The 15,502-nt window shown below is 46.7% G+C and overlaps 1 long non-coding RNA gene across 2 annotated transcripts; it reads right to left on the bottom strand.

Annotated features, from left to right (window-relative positions):
• Window positions 1–236: 236 nt before the first annotated feature.
• On the bottom strand, window positions 237–2,258 carry LOC129689855 (uncharacterized). Of its 2 annotated transcripts, none has more exons than XR_008722181.1 (3): window positions 2,090–2,258; window positions 1,331–1,435; window positions 237–586 (listed from the first exon to the last, which is right to left on the bottom strand). It is a non-coding gene; the product is annotated as an uncharacterized LOC129689855 (long non-coding RNA). The 2 variants fall into 2 exon arrangements; XR_008722180.1 differs by having other exon boundaries at window positions 1,331–1,426.
• Between the last annotated feature and the right edge of the window lie 13,244 nt (window positions 2,259–15,502).

Below are 15,502 nucleotides of genomic sequence, written 5' to 3'. Positions count from 1 at the left end.
TGTGGGCCATGTACACACACCAAGAAGAGAAGTGGAACGGAGCTGGAGAGCAGCGTTCTCTGCTAAGGAGGTTCCCAATGTGTGGGAGTGAACAGCACAGGGAGGGAGGGAAGAAAGGAGGAGAAAACGCAGAAGGGGAGGAAGGAAGGGGACACGACATGCAATGGGGATCTGGAAATTTATTTTTATTATTATTATTTTTGAGACAGGGCAGTGGTCTCTCTAGTTCCCAAGGTTTCAAATCTAGAGAATGGCACAATACCAGAAAGGAATGAATCATCAACCCTGAGAGTGTATAAGCCTAGGTGTGGCTTTAGGTTTTACTTATTTATTTATTTATCACCCAGCTTTAGGTTAATTAATCAATTTATTTATTTGGTGTTTAGTTGGTGTCTTTTGGGGGAAAGTGCAAGCATGTGACATGTCGTATGGCCCACGTGCTTTACATTTTAAACACGCAGTCAGCTTCCCAGGTGAAAACCCATCCGGGCCCAGAGGGATGCCATTCCTGTAGTCTCACCTCCTCAGGAAGCTGATAGAGTCTAGGAGTTAAAGATCAGTCTGGGCCGGATAGCAAGACCCCTGTCTTAAAAAAAAAAAAGGAACTGTCTAATATGTTTCTTTCCTCAATTCTTTCTGACATGGAGTCATTCTGTAGATGTAAATAGACTATTAGTTTTTGGGTTTTTTTTCCCAACACCTTGAAGAAACAGGTAGCCCCGTGGACCTGGTGGGCCCTGCTGATAGTGTGTCTGAGGAGTGGCTTTTCCTCGGTGTCTGCCACAGAATTAGTAGGAGCAGCTTCATCAAGGTTCCTGAATCAATTCTAACAACTGTCCTGGATGGTGATGGTATTTTCTCTTTGGTCAACATAGAAAATGAGGCTCTGAAGGTTAAAGACACTGTCTAATGCAGGGGTTCTCAACCTGTGGGTTCCAACCCCACTGATGATCACATATCACATATTTTTCACGTCTGGTATTTACATTTCAGTTGATAAAACTAGCAAAATTGCAGTTATGAAGTAGCAACAAAATAATAAAATAATTTTATGGTTGGGGGTCACCACACCATGAGGAACTGTATTAAAGCGTTGCGGCATTAGGAAGGTGGAGAAACACGGGTCTGGAGCCATGGGAGCTGGAAGTATGGAAGCTGGAGTTCTAACTGGTCCAGATGAACTTTTCAATCCACGCCTCCTCGCCAGCGGAAGGCCGGCTAGCATCGCTCCACACTTTCCTACCTCCTCCTGTCATCATGGTCCAGGGAACTAATTGCCCACGGCTCCCTTGCTTTCCCAGGTGCATGCACGCAGGAGACCAGCCCTCACCTGAGAGCATCCTGACCTTCCATTCCGGGGCTCCTAGTGGCTGCAGAAGGGCCAGTGTGTCCCGGGCAGACTTCAAATACTCTGAGTGACAGCTTCCTTGAAACCCTCCAAAACAAGGAGGTCTTATTTTAAAAAGTCAGTCAGTGAAACTTTGATTTTAGTTCTCATACTTATCAAAGTTACACCTGCGTACAACTTGGAGAACTAAAGAGGTCCACAACATCCTGCTCTTTTAAGAATTAGTTCTTTTTTAACAGCTTAAAAGAAAATATTTTATATGCATTGGTGTTCTACCTGCTTCGTACATGTATGTCTGTGTGAGGTGTCAGATTTTTCTTGGAGTTACAGACAGAGCTGCCATGAGGGTGCTGGGAACTGAACCCAGGTCCTCTGGAGGAGCAGTCAGTGCTCTTGACTGCTGAGCCATCTCTAAACATCCTCCATGACAGACTCATTAAGTTTTCATCCTGTGCCTTGCTTCCATCTTACATATGCATGCCTTTCGCCCGAATTCTCCCAACCTTGTTTCATGCTAATGTAGTTTACCCAACACTCCCTGTTTACATTATGAAAATACAAATTACGTTTATAATGAATCCTTGCCCCAGAACCGTGATTACTTTTTCTCTCCTGCCCTCCCCACCCCCTTTGGTTCATTTCCTTTGCATTAAGCGATAATTAAAAGTTCAAACTCTGCCAGAGTTCTAAATTCCTTCCGAGGTGGTTTCGGTGATCAGCTTTTCTACGGACTTCATTTACCTCTGGGCAGAGGCCTGAGCTGGCCCCCACCCTGGTTACTCCTGAGCTCGTTGTGAAGCTGCACTGGAGGATGTGGGTGGAGGAGTCTAGGACCTCTGCAACTTTCGGGGCTTGATCTGCTGTCCTCTTCAGCTGGTGTCCTCCTCTTTCTTGGTTCATTTTTTCTCATTGGCAAGAAGCTCACCTCCAGCAACTTCAGAAGAAAGGGAGCAGGAGGTGAGCTTTTTTTAATCTCACCACTCCCAGAGCACGGCAACCTGAACATCAGACCCCAAGGAAGCTGGTGCCAGGAGCAAGCGAGTAGAGGTTGGCTCAGAGCAGCGGGTGGAGAAGGGGTATTCTGGGAGGGTGCTTCACTAGCCACTCCATAAATGCTTGCCACAGTAATGAATAAGCTAAGGGAGGCAAGAACACACCAGCAGAAACCCAAAAGGCAAAAGGGAGATTTGCATAAATCACGGTGAAATTCAATGGGAAGAGACAGAAACCCTGAATGACCGTATATCCTTTCTGGGTAAGAAAGGAATGGTCACACCTACTCAGGAAAACCATCATATGAAATGAGAACCCGGTCGTGCTGAGCACCTCTGCATGCTCTCCTTTCAAGATGGCATTTAGATTAAATCATGTATGCAAAATCCCCAGCACAAAGCCTGTCTTTTGGAGTACTTACTGACAGGAAGGACTTCGCTCTTGTCCGAGGACACTCTGCATTGCCAAATGCAGCAGCAAGCACTATGTTCAAAACAATCACAGAAAATCGATGTTGTTACAGAAAGAGAGTTTGGCTGTGGCTCAGAGCTAGAGCACTTGCCTAACATGCAAAGGCCCTTGGTCCAGCTTCCAGGACCCGAGGAAAAGAAATTTAGCTTTGGATTTAATGCAATAGTACAGAGGTCGCCAGGACTTCTCATCCTGACTCCCACAGTGACTTTGCTGTGTATTCCTAGACGAGTTTCTTCTCTTGGCCTGGGAAATGCCTTTATCCCACCACCCCTTTTTACTTTGCACAATATTGTCCTGTGAAGCGCCCTCCCAGAATACCCCCTCCCCACCTGCTGCTCTGAGCCAGCCTCTACTCGCTTGCTCCTGGGACCAGCTTCCTTGGGGTCTGAGGTTCAGGTTGCCGAGCTCTGAGGCAGAGCAGGAGACTAGCCCGCAGTACAGTCTCGTGCAGTGTAATGCAAAACAGATCTGGCCTCGGCTCCAGCCAACACCAGGGAGATGGACTTGGTTGTAACAAGCCACCTTGTCAGCGTCAGGCTTGGGTGATTAATGACTCTTTAATCCCATAGCCCAATACCTGACAAAATATGCTTGGGCCAAAAAGGCAGAACAAACCTAATTAGCCTGGGCGACCCACTCTGCAAGGTGTGGGTTGCTCACGATCCCCAGGGCTTGGAGAGCAAGCCTCTCCCTCCCTGGCCCTTTCAGGTCTGTAAAAGAATCAAGTGGTCACAATGGAGAAGGGACTCCATTAAAAGGCGGGGGCCGGCCAATGAATAAACATGCAGGTTACCGTGTTGATATTGCGCTGAATGCCGTTCTGAAGTGGGGTGCTTGGGGCCTCGGAGGCCGGTGCCCCGGGTATTGTGCTGGGGGAGGGACTGGCCATTTGAAGTCAAGGTGAGAACATACTGGGGGCAGATGGAACCTGCTTTGTTTGTGAAAGAGTTTTTCTGCTATTTATGCTAATGAGTGGGAAATACTCCTCAAGCATTTCAGATGGTTCTGTAATGAGGGCTGCCCGAATGTGCCAACATTGTTGGCCCTAGACAATCTTAAACTCCCACTCGGCACATTAGCAGCCCCTTTCTTTACAGGAAGGCCCTCGGAGGGTGAAAGAGGACAATGAAGGAAGAGTGAAAACATCACAAAGAGGGGCTTTTGTTTCCCGGTCCTTTGAACCCTCTCAAAGGCCCGGTTTCAAGGGATATGTTGGGCCTGCCTTTCAACGTCGCTGAACCCGGAATCCCCTGTTGTTTAGCAACATAGAAAGCTGACCTTAATTGACTCCACTTCTGAGCAGGCTTTGTAAATCACTCTGCCCAGACTGAAATTTCCTGATGGTGTCTGTGGGTGAGAGAGCCTGGGTGTACCCAGGACACCAACGGGAGCATGCGTGCATGCGACAATGGCCTCTAGCTGACCACGCCAGCAGACATCGTTCACTTTTAATCTCAAAGGGACTCCACCTTCTCCATGAGGAATCATGATTTCCATTTTATAGGTGAGAAAAGTGAGGCTCCCAGAGGCTGGGGGATCTGCTGAGGGTACACCAAGAAGGAAGGGGAGCTGGGACTTGACTGTTCCCGTAGCATCACAGATGGTCTGGGCTCTGGAGTGTGCGTATGTGTCAAAGGATCTTCCATGATAGGCCTCTCTCACAGATGATTTTGCAGAAAAAGGAGAACACCACAAGGCTACGGTAGCATTCTGGATTTCCCCCTTTCACTTGTCATCTTGGCATTTCCTTGATAAGACTTGCCTTCTTCCGGCCTCCAGCTGTCCTCTGCTGATTTCCAACCTTGCACCCCCTCCTACCCGGTGTCACTCAGCTACTAGGGAAGGTCAGGAGGCTCTACCTTCTGTGTGGAGGTGATGCTTTAGTGAGCCTTGTGGGATCTGGGATCCAGGGTATGCTAAGGAAGGGATCCACCCTGGAGTTTCCCTGAGACATCATGTCTACAGCTGTAAAGTTTCTGGGCCTGTAAGGGTCAATGCTAAGTGACATGTGACATGAGGTTCCCCCTGATAGGCTACATGCTCAGAAGGACCCATATTTATATCACTACTCTGATAGGACAATCTTGATATTCTTGATGTTGCCGCTGGTTTATGAATAAAGTCTAATAAGACAGTGGAACAGGAGATACCAGAACAACTGCCATTGCTTGCTGCCTCATCCTTGTAGACAGAGCATCCTCTGTGCCCCAGGAGGATGACATACACACGGGGTCTGAGATACACAAGAGTGTTTTATGGCCTCGTTTGAGTAAGTGGTGCACGGATGGTCTCGAGAGGCCATGCTTTCCATTCAAACTAGACTGCAGATTCCAGATTAGATGGCAGTAGGGCTCTAAAAAACACCAAAGGACCCCGTGATGTCCTTTCTTACTCATGGGCCAACTGTTTATACCAAGAACACTATAGAGGAGGAAGTTGCCTGGGTGAGGCTAAGTGCTGTCTTTTCGGTGAGCTTTATTCTTAAGAGGCTGGAGCCAATGAATGTTACTGAGAGATGCTGCTGGTTGAACATAGCACTTGTGTTCGAGTGAGAGCCAATGAAAGCTATGCACAGCTGCACAGCACAGAGGAAATTCCACTTGGGAGGTAAATGCTCTTATGTTTGCATGAAAACTGGCACCAAAAATTTTTTGAAAGATAAATGGTAAAATTCATAAGAACCAACATGACATGTTGAGAGAGAGAGAGAGAGAGAGAGAACACAGCAAGAAAAGACTTTCCCTCTGTCTTAGTTTCTTTGCTGCTGTGGTAAAATACCCCGACCAAAACAACTTGAGGGAGAAAGGACTTCTGTCTGCCTCACAGTGAAGGTTGCAGCTCATCACGACAGGAAAGCCAGCGCATCGGGAGCTCGAAGCTGCTGCTGCAAGAAGAAGGGAGCCACAAGTCAGAAGAGAGCTCTGAATACATGCACACGGGTGCCACTTACAGAGCTCTGGTCCCCAAGTCCAGGGGGACGTGCCACCCTAAGTGGGTGGGTGCTCACACAGTTAAGATAATCAAGATAATCTCCCTCACGGTTCCTCCCCCACCCCCAAGACAAGGTTTCTCTGTATAGCCCTGGCTGTGCCAGAACTTGATTTGTAGACCAGGCTGGCCTTGAACTCAGAGATCTAACCAACTCTGCCTCCTGAGTGTTGGGATTAAAGGCATGTGCCACCACCAACTGGTACCTCGCACACAATGTTAGAGGTCCTTGTCTCAGGAGGGTCTAGATTGTATCCAGTTGACAATTAAAACTAACCACCATAGCCCCTGTGTTCCTTTCTCTCCATACCCCGACCCATGTTTTCCTGCCTTTTCCCTCTGACAATGGTCTTACCTACTAAATAGTCAACTCTACTTCTGGAAGAAGACCTGTAAAAATAAATATGACATGGTTTTAAAATCTTCTCTAGATCCCAGGGCTGGAGAGATTGCTCAGTGTTTAAGAACACTTGACTAATCCAGGTGTGGTGGCACATACCTTTGATTCCAGCACTTAGAGAAGCAGAGGCAGGTAGATCTCTGTGAGTTGGAGGGCAGTCTGGTCTACAAAGTGAGTCCAGAACAGCCAAGGCTACACTGAGAAACCCTGTCTCAAAAAAATAATAATAAAAAAATAACCATGAGGACCTGAGTTCGGGTCTCTCTCTCTCACACACACGTCACATCATGCTCACAGATCACACAATTAATTAAAAAAATAAGTGTATTATTTGGGCTATGCCATATTCATATTCTGCTTAGGGTCTGTACTGGACATCACACAGCCATAGATTGCTATGTGGGCCAAGGGTGATGTAGGGAGGTCAAAATAGACTTGGCAACATGGTAACAGGCAAGCCACTGGTTCACAGGGCTCCGTTTCCTCAGTTACTCATGACTTAGTAAGTGTTTAAGTCCCTTGAAAGAATGGCTACTCAAGTACTTTGAAAAATTAAAACCTTGTGCGTGTTTAAAGTGTTATATAAATTTTTGTCGCTACTAAGACGCCAGAGTCGTGAGCATCGCTCTTGCTGTTCCCTCTGCTTTGTAAGTTAATGTTGAAGGCATCCCTGCCAGATTTGCATGCCCGGATTTCATCATTTTTCTCTTCGTTGATAATGTTTGGAGGATAGAATGGAAGTTCAAGGCATCCACAGCCTTCCTCCCCTGCCCTAATAGAACAGGCATCGGCGTTGATGAAGACTGGAGCAGTTTGCCAAAAGCGGGGAGGTTTTACTTTATAGGAAAAAAAGAAAAATCTGAAGGTGTTTATAGTCTTCTATGATTATACAGTTGTCAAGCCTGTGTGTAAAAAAAAGGAAAAGAAAAGAAAAAGAAAAAAAAATGACAAGGAAATAAGCCGAAAGCCTACCGGGAAAAGAAGCAATTTGTGCAAAGATGCACGCACAAGCAAGCACGCTGCTGCTTCAGTCACACTGTTGAGGTGCTCCTGGATTAAAATACATCTCCCCAAATGTGGAGAGCTCACAGCGAATCCGAGTGAGCCAATGAGTGTGTCAGGGCTCTTATATTGACACTTGCACCAGGCTGAGGTCTCTAGGGTAGAAAAAGAGCTTTATTTGTTTTTCCATTTATTATCTATCTGTCTATTTATCTATCTGTCTGTCTATCTATCTATCCATCATCTGTGTTTATGGGTCCCATTGTTAAACTCAAGCCGTCAGGCTTAGTGACAGCAAGCACCTTTAGTCACTGAACCATCTCAATAGTCTGAAAAACCACACAACAACAGCAACAAACCCTTCATAATACCTGGCAGCTGACACAAAATACTAATGGAAAATTGGAAATGTAGCTTCTCTTAGTTCAGACCTCTTTGAGGTCCCCCCAACACCATCCTCTCGTGTTTTGATCTGGGTCACCTTCAAAGTCTCAACGCCAATGTCTTCAAGGGACCACCTTGAGTGAATGCACATAGAGACAGTCAGCATTGAGGTGTTCTTGTGGCTCAGTGGATCTGGGCTGTCAAATACATGTACCAAGACCACATATGTCCAACCTGCCCTCTGCCCCATCCCTGTCCCCTAAATGAACTCAGTCTCCTGGACTGAGAGCTCTTTCCCCACTCTGCCAGCACAGGGAGCAACTGTCGTGGACTGAAGAATAGTTTCAGACCAAATTGTCTTTGCTTTCAGGCTTGTATTCTGACCACATTGTCCAAAACATAGACGAACATCAGTCTTTCCACTGTGTCATTACTTTACCAAATAAAGATGTGCTCACAAGTTCCGTCAAGTTCCTTGGTTATAATTCAGCAGGTAGTCCTGATTTTGCTTGATAGGGTGGCTGCTGGCAACCGTAGCTTCTTTTCTCCCAATCCTAATTACGAATCTTAACTCTCAGATCACACATCACGCTTCACACAGTGGCATACACGTTTGAGGAATGGTTAAGAAAAAGTTAGAGGCTGCAGGGTTCGAAGAATCCAGCAGCCAAGGCAGGGGCAGAGAGCTGATGTAGATTCGAAGAGAACCATTGCAGGTGATCGGATACGGTGTTAAGGAATGTGTCACAAAGCTGTGTGTCTCCCAGGGACAGTCAGGAGTAGGGTGGTGTGGTTTGGTAGCTGACTCTGAGTTGTTGCCTCACTCATTGGTCTAGCACAATGGCTCTCAACCTCCCTAATGCTGTGACCCTGTAACACAGTTCCTTCTGTTGTGGTGACCCCAACCATAAAATTACTTTCGTTGCTACTTCATACATGTACTTTTGCTACTGTTACGAATCATAATGCAAATATCTGATATGCAGCATGGTCTTAGGTGACCTCTATGAAAGGGGAGTTCAGCCTCCCCCACCTTCACCCCCTGTCCCCAAGGGCTTGTGACCCACAGGTTGAGAGCCTGCTGCTCTAGCACGTTCAATAAACTCATGACCTAGCTTTCTTGGTATAGTTTTGATATGCTCATGTATCCATATTTTTTTTCTGTAAAAGGAGTTATTTCTTAGTCTGGGTCTCATGATTTATGGTGGATAGCTGTGGTTTATGCTGGATATCTGGTGGAAATGAGGCAGAGTCCTTCCAGGTACTGTTTCATAAAATGGAGTCACTCTGGGCAAGGCACAGGCTGAAATGCACTGTTTCCTGTAACATGGAGTAAGACACAGTTGGGAATAGCTGAATCACCACGATCCACAAGTACCTAAGGGACAGAGGAGTCCCGAAGCATGTCTCTCTCCACAGCCCTCAGCATTTCACACAGCCAGGTGCATGGCAGGCACTCAGGAAATGGCTGTTCAGATATTCTGAATTACCTGGATTGATGCTCAGAGCATTCTGTGGGGACAAGACATTTTGCTCATGAAACCCTCAGGCCACCCAATACTCCTAAGGTGGAGGCCACAGCTACAAACTACCAAGGGATAGAGAGATGCTTTTAGGGCCTTACTAGGGAATTGCTTCTCCATAAGAAAAGAGAGAGGTATGTGGATGCATCTCAAAGGCAAAAAAGAATTAGACATAAGAAGACATAGTCTATGGTGTATTTAAATGAAGTTCCCAAATAGACAAGTTTATGTGAGAATAATAGAAATCAGAACAGCGATTGCTGGATCAGGGTAGGGTAGATTGCCTGGAATTACAGCACAGGGACAGCAGGCACAGTGGCGCACTCCTGTAATCCCAGAACTTGGGGAGGCAGAGTTGTGGGTTCAAGGCCAGCCTGGTCTACAAAGCAAGCTCAGGGTAGCCTCAGCTACACAGAGAAATCCTGTCTCAGGAAGGGGGGGAGGAAGAAGAACAACAACCAAAACAAACAAACAAACAAACAAAAACAAAAAAAACATAATTTGTTGTTGTTGTTGTTTTAGGTGAGGTGTGCTATGTTCTCTGTCTTGACTGGTTGGTGCATAGAGAGGTTTATTTGCCAAACTGAGCACAGTAGGCATGCCTAAGCATGTGTGTTTTGTCTCTATGATCCTCGACATTAAAACAAAAAGCCATGCTGTCCTGGGCACGTGTGTATTTCCCAGGCATGATATGGCTAGGCCGAGAGCCTGGGAAGCGGAGATCACATCCTCCTCCTCTGCGGCTGTGGGGGTGGGGTGTTCTTCATATCTGTAGGGCTGTTTGCACACGCAGACCATTTTTCTTTCACTCAGGCACTTTTTGAGATCTAGTACATGCCTGCTTCTCCCAAGATCCTCCTGGGGTCCAAAGAAAATGCTCATCTTTCTTGTCTTGGCATTGCAGTTCTCTGCTTCTTGGCGCTCGCTTTTCCCACGTGCTCCAGCCATGCTGTTTCCAAATCTTCTCCATCCCCTCACTGGGATAAGCTCCAGCCGGAACACTCAGGGCTTAAAGGATTCTCTAGAGCTGGGCCCAGAGGCACACACCTGTAATCCCAGCACTCGGGGAGGCAGAGACAAGTGGATTTCTGTGAGTTCGAGGTCAAGGCTACACAGAGGAACCAAAAACTAACAACAATAACAACAACAAAATTCTCTAAAGAACACTAGTGTTGGAGAACTTCACTTCCCTCCTAAGTGCTTTTAGTGGGAGGAGGCAGGCGGCAGAGTCATTCTCTGAACCATCACCAGGTTAAACTTTTCTTAGCAAAGGAACGGAGGCCCGGAAATGTGGTAGAGTCCCACCCAGGCCCCTGCCAGTGATTGACGGGTATTTAAGCAGTCCCAGGCTTTGTGCAGTGCCATTGCCTGATACATTAATAGATATAATTTGTAGGCACCCGAGGAGAGGTTAAAGGGGAAAGCAGAGTCCTTTGAGCACACTTGGTGCCCGTGTCCTCTGTCCCCGGCTTAATCAAGTTATCATATCAACACGGTGTCTCTTGGACCTCAGCTCTGCCTCTGAATGAGGATAAAAAATTTGCAAACAAATTTCTAGCAGCGGGGAGTTGGAGCCGCCCTGTGAGGCTGGATGAAAAGCACCTGTAACCTAGCAAAGCCCTGCCAGGAGTTCAGGTCAAGCGGTCCTCTTACCTGATCAGGCTGCTTGGCCACCACTGGCTCTCCCTCAAGCAGCAAATACCACAGTTTTGTGTAATTATGGAGAAGTGGAGTAGGCCAGGCACATCTGTGTGTGTGTGTGTGTGTGTGTGTGTGTGTGTGTAGTATTCGAAGAAACATGCATGCATGTAAGAATGTTATATGTTAGATAATGCAGCATTGATTTATTTATATTGGCTTAGTCTGTTCACAGGATGACTGAGGGACATCTTTAAAACTGGACACTTAAATCCAAGAAAAGATACCTGTATTGAGGGATACACACACACACACACACACACACACACACACACACACACACGGGGGCTTGCAAACTTTTTGTGCATGTGCCATCGTGGATGGTATGTGCACGTGTGAGGTGTGTTCATGGCAGGAGTTCCCGGAAGTGGTGAGCCCTCTGCTAGAGCATTTGGTGCTTTTAAACTTGGCTCCATGTCCCAAGACCCTTGCAGAAACTTTATAACAAGCATAGTTTACAATGAAAGGTACTAATGTTCTTATTGGAGATTCCTTTCTTTCACAACAAAACACATCCTGTTAAATGCTATTTAATAGAGAGAGAGAGAATGATCAAAATTTGGGGGCGTGGAATAAAGGAAATTTACAAGGCAATGTTTCCCCTTCCTTTCGTGACGGTGGAAGGTGATGGCGCCTGTGCCCTGGGCATTTTCAGATCAGTCTGTCTCAGAAGAGCTGGTCAGGGCCGAGTGCCACATGGGTTTGGGGACAGTGACAGTGAGGGGCGAGTCAGAAAAACGGAGTGGCGCTTCTTTCTTCCATTCAATACGGGGCGAGCAGGAGACCCACCCTCCTGAACCCAACGTGTCCTATAATTCCTCGGGTTAACAGGCGGGCGGGAGAGCCTTGAGCCGGGGGTCTCGAGGCTCGTCAGCATCTTTATTGACTGGCTGGGAAGTTCCCACGGGGGCTGGGAAGTCAGCGTGGAGGGGTGGCGGGCCAGGGGCAAGAGGCGGCCGGCTTTTATTTCGCGCCATAAAGGCCTTCACAATGTCTGCTGGAATTCCAAGTTAAAGAGAGCGCTCGGCACAAAGGGGCGCTCCGGCTGTAATGGGGGAAATAAATTTGATTTTCTGAGTTCTTTGGCAGCTGGTGACAAAGGGCCAGGTACGGCGCCCTGTGGGGGTGATCCTTGCAGAAGGCGGCTTCGCAGCGGGGCATGCGGCCCGGGAGGCACAAAAGCCCGGGGACTGTCGGGCCACCGCCAAGGCCAGGGGCAGGATTCCGGACGTTAGGGGCCTTCTGCTGCTCCCCCCGCCCCAACCACGGGAGACTTTTAAAACTAATTCATCAAGAAAAGGGAAGGCATGGGTCGTGGAGCATGCTTGTACTACTTGTCTCTCCAAAGGTGGGGACAGAAGATCATGAGTTCAAGGTCATCTTCCACTACATAAAATGTGAGGCCAGTCTGGGCTACATACAGCACTGTCCCCCATAGGCCAAAATATGAATCATATGAATCAACCCTTTGGCTAATTTAGGATTCTTGCTGCGGTTTGCAGGGACCACGGGGACTCCCCTTGTGAGGGCTCATCTTGGTTGTCAACTTGACACAGCGGGGAGAGGAAATCTCAGCTGAAGAAGTGCCCAGTCAGATAGGCCTGTGGGGCATTTTCTTGATTGCTATTTGATGGGGGTAGGGGTGGGCAGCCCGCTGTGGGCCTGGCTGTATAAGTTACCTGAATGAGAGAGAGAGACAAGACAAAAACACAGACACACACACACACACACACACACACACACAGACACACACACACACACACACAGAGGGCCCACTGGGGCTCCCAACATCTTTACGTATTGTGGTTTTATGAATCTGCCTGGCTTTCTCTCTGAGGGAGTCAGACTCACAAGCGATTGAAAGGAATGCTGGAAAGTGATGTGGCTGGGCCTCCAAGGAGCAGCAGCTGGGGTTTCATTAATTCTTTCAAAGCCACAGCAATGACTCCTGCTCCTGCTGCACAGATATCAGAATGTTCTTTCATCCCCAGGTTTCTGTTCCTTCTTATTTCCGAGCACGGACCCAGGGCTCTCAGACAGAAAGGGCTCAGCTTGTGGACCCAGTCTGGAAGGCCCTGGCACCAGCTGGAAGGCTATCTCATTTTAAATCACAAACTTCTTTTAGATTTAGAACTATTATGTGTATGGGTGTCTACTCTGATAGCTGGAGTTTTGACTTTGGTCTTTCCCAGGACTAAGCAGTTTCTTTTTTTTTCTCCCAAAACAGGGTTTCTCTGTGTAGCTTTGGCTGTTCTGTACTCATTTTCTAGACCAGGCTGGCCTCGAGCTCACAGAGAGCTCTGCCTGCCTCTGCCTCCCTGAGTGCTGGGATTGCAGGCATGGGCCACTGCACCCAGCTTGACTAAGCAGTTTTGTTTGGAGCAAGCTTTTGAGGCTTCTGCCCAGCACCTTGAAACCATTAGAAATGTTTAACCCAAGCGTGAGTCAGGAGTCTGCTCTTGTGTCCTAGAGAACAAGAATCCTCCCATGATTTGGAAGTCCCATAGCCAAAAATGGTAGCAAAGGACCTGAGAAAGCTGACCTTCAACCCCAGTGCCAAGACACTTCCTTCCCTTCGACCAGAAAAGAAGTGAAATAATCATGCAGGAGATTCAAAGTGAAATCCCAGAAGAAGGGTCGGGCCATTACTGTCAGTACAGAATGACCTAGAACAAAGATGAAAAGCTTTATGTGGAATGGAAAACAAACAAACAAACAAACAAACAAAACCTAAGACATCTTAACAGAAATTAGCACGAAGAAAACAGTGGGTCATTCAGATGCATCTGTTCTTTCTGCCTGTATCGTGGGTAAGATCCTTCCAAGAACGCCAGGATAGGGAAAAAATAGAGCAGTTGATTCAGGCCTAAGTCATATACTGTTCTTACTGCGGATAACGCTGTGTGGCAGATGAAAAAGTTATCCTTTAAGATTAGACTGCGAAGCAGCCATTTTTGATAATGTATGCATGAGTTCTGTGACATGTTTTGATTCTTTCCTTTTTGCGGTGCTGGGATCTCTTCCAACGGTGTCCCCAGCGATCTACACGGAATGTGCAGTTCGAATGCACGTGACTGACTTCATTATAGCTTCACATTTTAATTTGACCCAAAGAAGCACAGGTGAGCCTCAAGCATTCTGTGATGAGACTCAAACCTCAAGTCTGAGATGAAATACAATAACTTGAAAGAATGTAAATAGAATTTGGGGTAGTTTGGTTAGAAGGTAATAATTAGAACAGATTGTTGGATTTCCTAGTCTGCAGAAATTTGTAATAAAGGCTTGTTACCTTAACTTTTATTAATAAATGTACAGAACTGGTTAAAATGAAAAAAAAATGTTTATGAATGTTTTGCCTGCATGTATATCTGTGTACTATGTGCCTGGTGCCCACAAAGGTCAGAAAAGTTTGTTATAACCTCTGCAAATGAGATTCTAGATGGCCCCTGTGCTAGCATCTTACTGAGGCTTTTTACTTTGCATTGGTGCAAATCTGTAAAAAGGAACTCAGTATCTTTATCTTCTATTAAAATCCTGGTTATAACATAACATAGACAGACACACACACACACACACACACACACACACACACACACACACACACGGTCCCTTGACAGCTCAGTTCATCAGGTACATCATCTCTTGAGCTTTTCTCTCAAAACCAACAATACCAAATAATCATGCCAAAGCCTCTTGCTTCAGAGGAAAACTCTTTCCTGCTGGAGGTTCTTAGAGTAAAACTGATCCCTGATTAAATTTGGTATAATGCAGGAGATTCTCTCTCTCTCTCTGTGTGTGTGTGTGTGTGTGTGTGTGTGTGTGTGTGTGTTTATGGTGTCTGCAATCAGTAGCCAGAAGCCAGGAAATGAGGTCTTATTAAATGAGGATTTAAAGTAGGACAAGCAGCCTGGAGTTACAGAGACAATGATCCGTAGCCCAGCATGGGCAGCAGCTACATGGGTCTGTCTACCTCAGGTTTGTGTGGGTGACGTAATGCAGGTAGCACACAGGCCTGTCCTTGTGCTCACAGGATGCCAAGTATCGAAGGTGCTTACTGCTCTACTGTATTAAGGATGTTTTGCTGCATAACAAATGGCCACACATTTACTGCTTTGAAACAACACGTGTCGGCACCCCCTGGCAGGCCTTAGTCTAGGGATAGGCCAGGGTTAGGGTCTCATCTGAAGGCTGACGGGGGAGTGATCTACCTCCAAGTTCTTGCGCCTAGTGACAGCTGCTGATAGCTTGTCAGCTGGAGGCCACTTGAGGCTTCTTGCCATGTGGCTTTCTTGCGTCAAAGACAGAAGACAGCAGTTGGCAGCGTCTTTTAAGATGGGTGTCACATGTAGCTAGAAATGACACCTCATTACATGTCATATTCTGTTGCTTAGAAACGAGTCACAAATCTTGCACATACTTGAAGGGAGAAGATCCCATTTAGTCTCCTCATCACACTTTTTTCTTTCTTTCTTTCTTTCTTTTTTTTTTTAAATCTCTGAGTAAACTAAGACCCTAAAATGGGAGTGAGCCTCTGTCACACCCTCACTGAGTTAATTTCGGTGGCTCAGCTTAGATATAGGATTTCTCCTGTCTTGTGCTTTTTCCAGAATAGCCTCTAAGCTTGCTACTGTGTGTTGTCACTATAGCAAAAGCCGTGAGATAGCTAACTTCCAAAGAGAAAAGTTTGCCCCC

Source organism: Psammomys obesus, unplaced genomic scaffold, assembly GCF_907164565.1.
Source record: "Psammomys obesus unplaced genomic scaffold, mPsaObe1.curated_primary_1811, whole genome shotgun sequence".
NCBI classification, from domain to species: Eukaryota; Metazoa; Chordata; class Mammalia; order Rodentia; family Muridae; genus Psammomys; species Psammomys obesus.
Note: the sequence above shows the minus strand (reverse complement) of the source record. Positions and strands in the feature narration are given on the sequence as shown.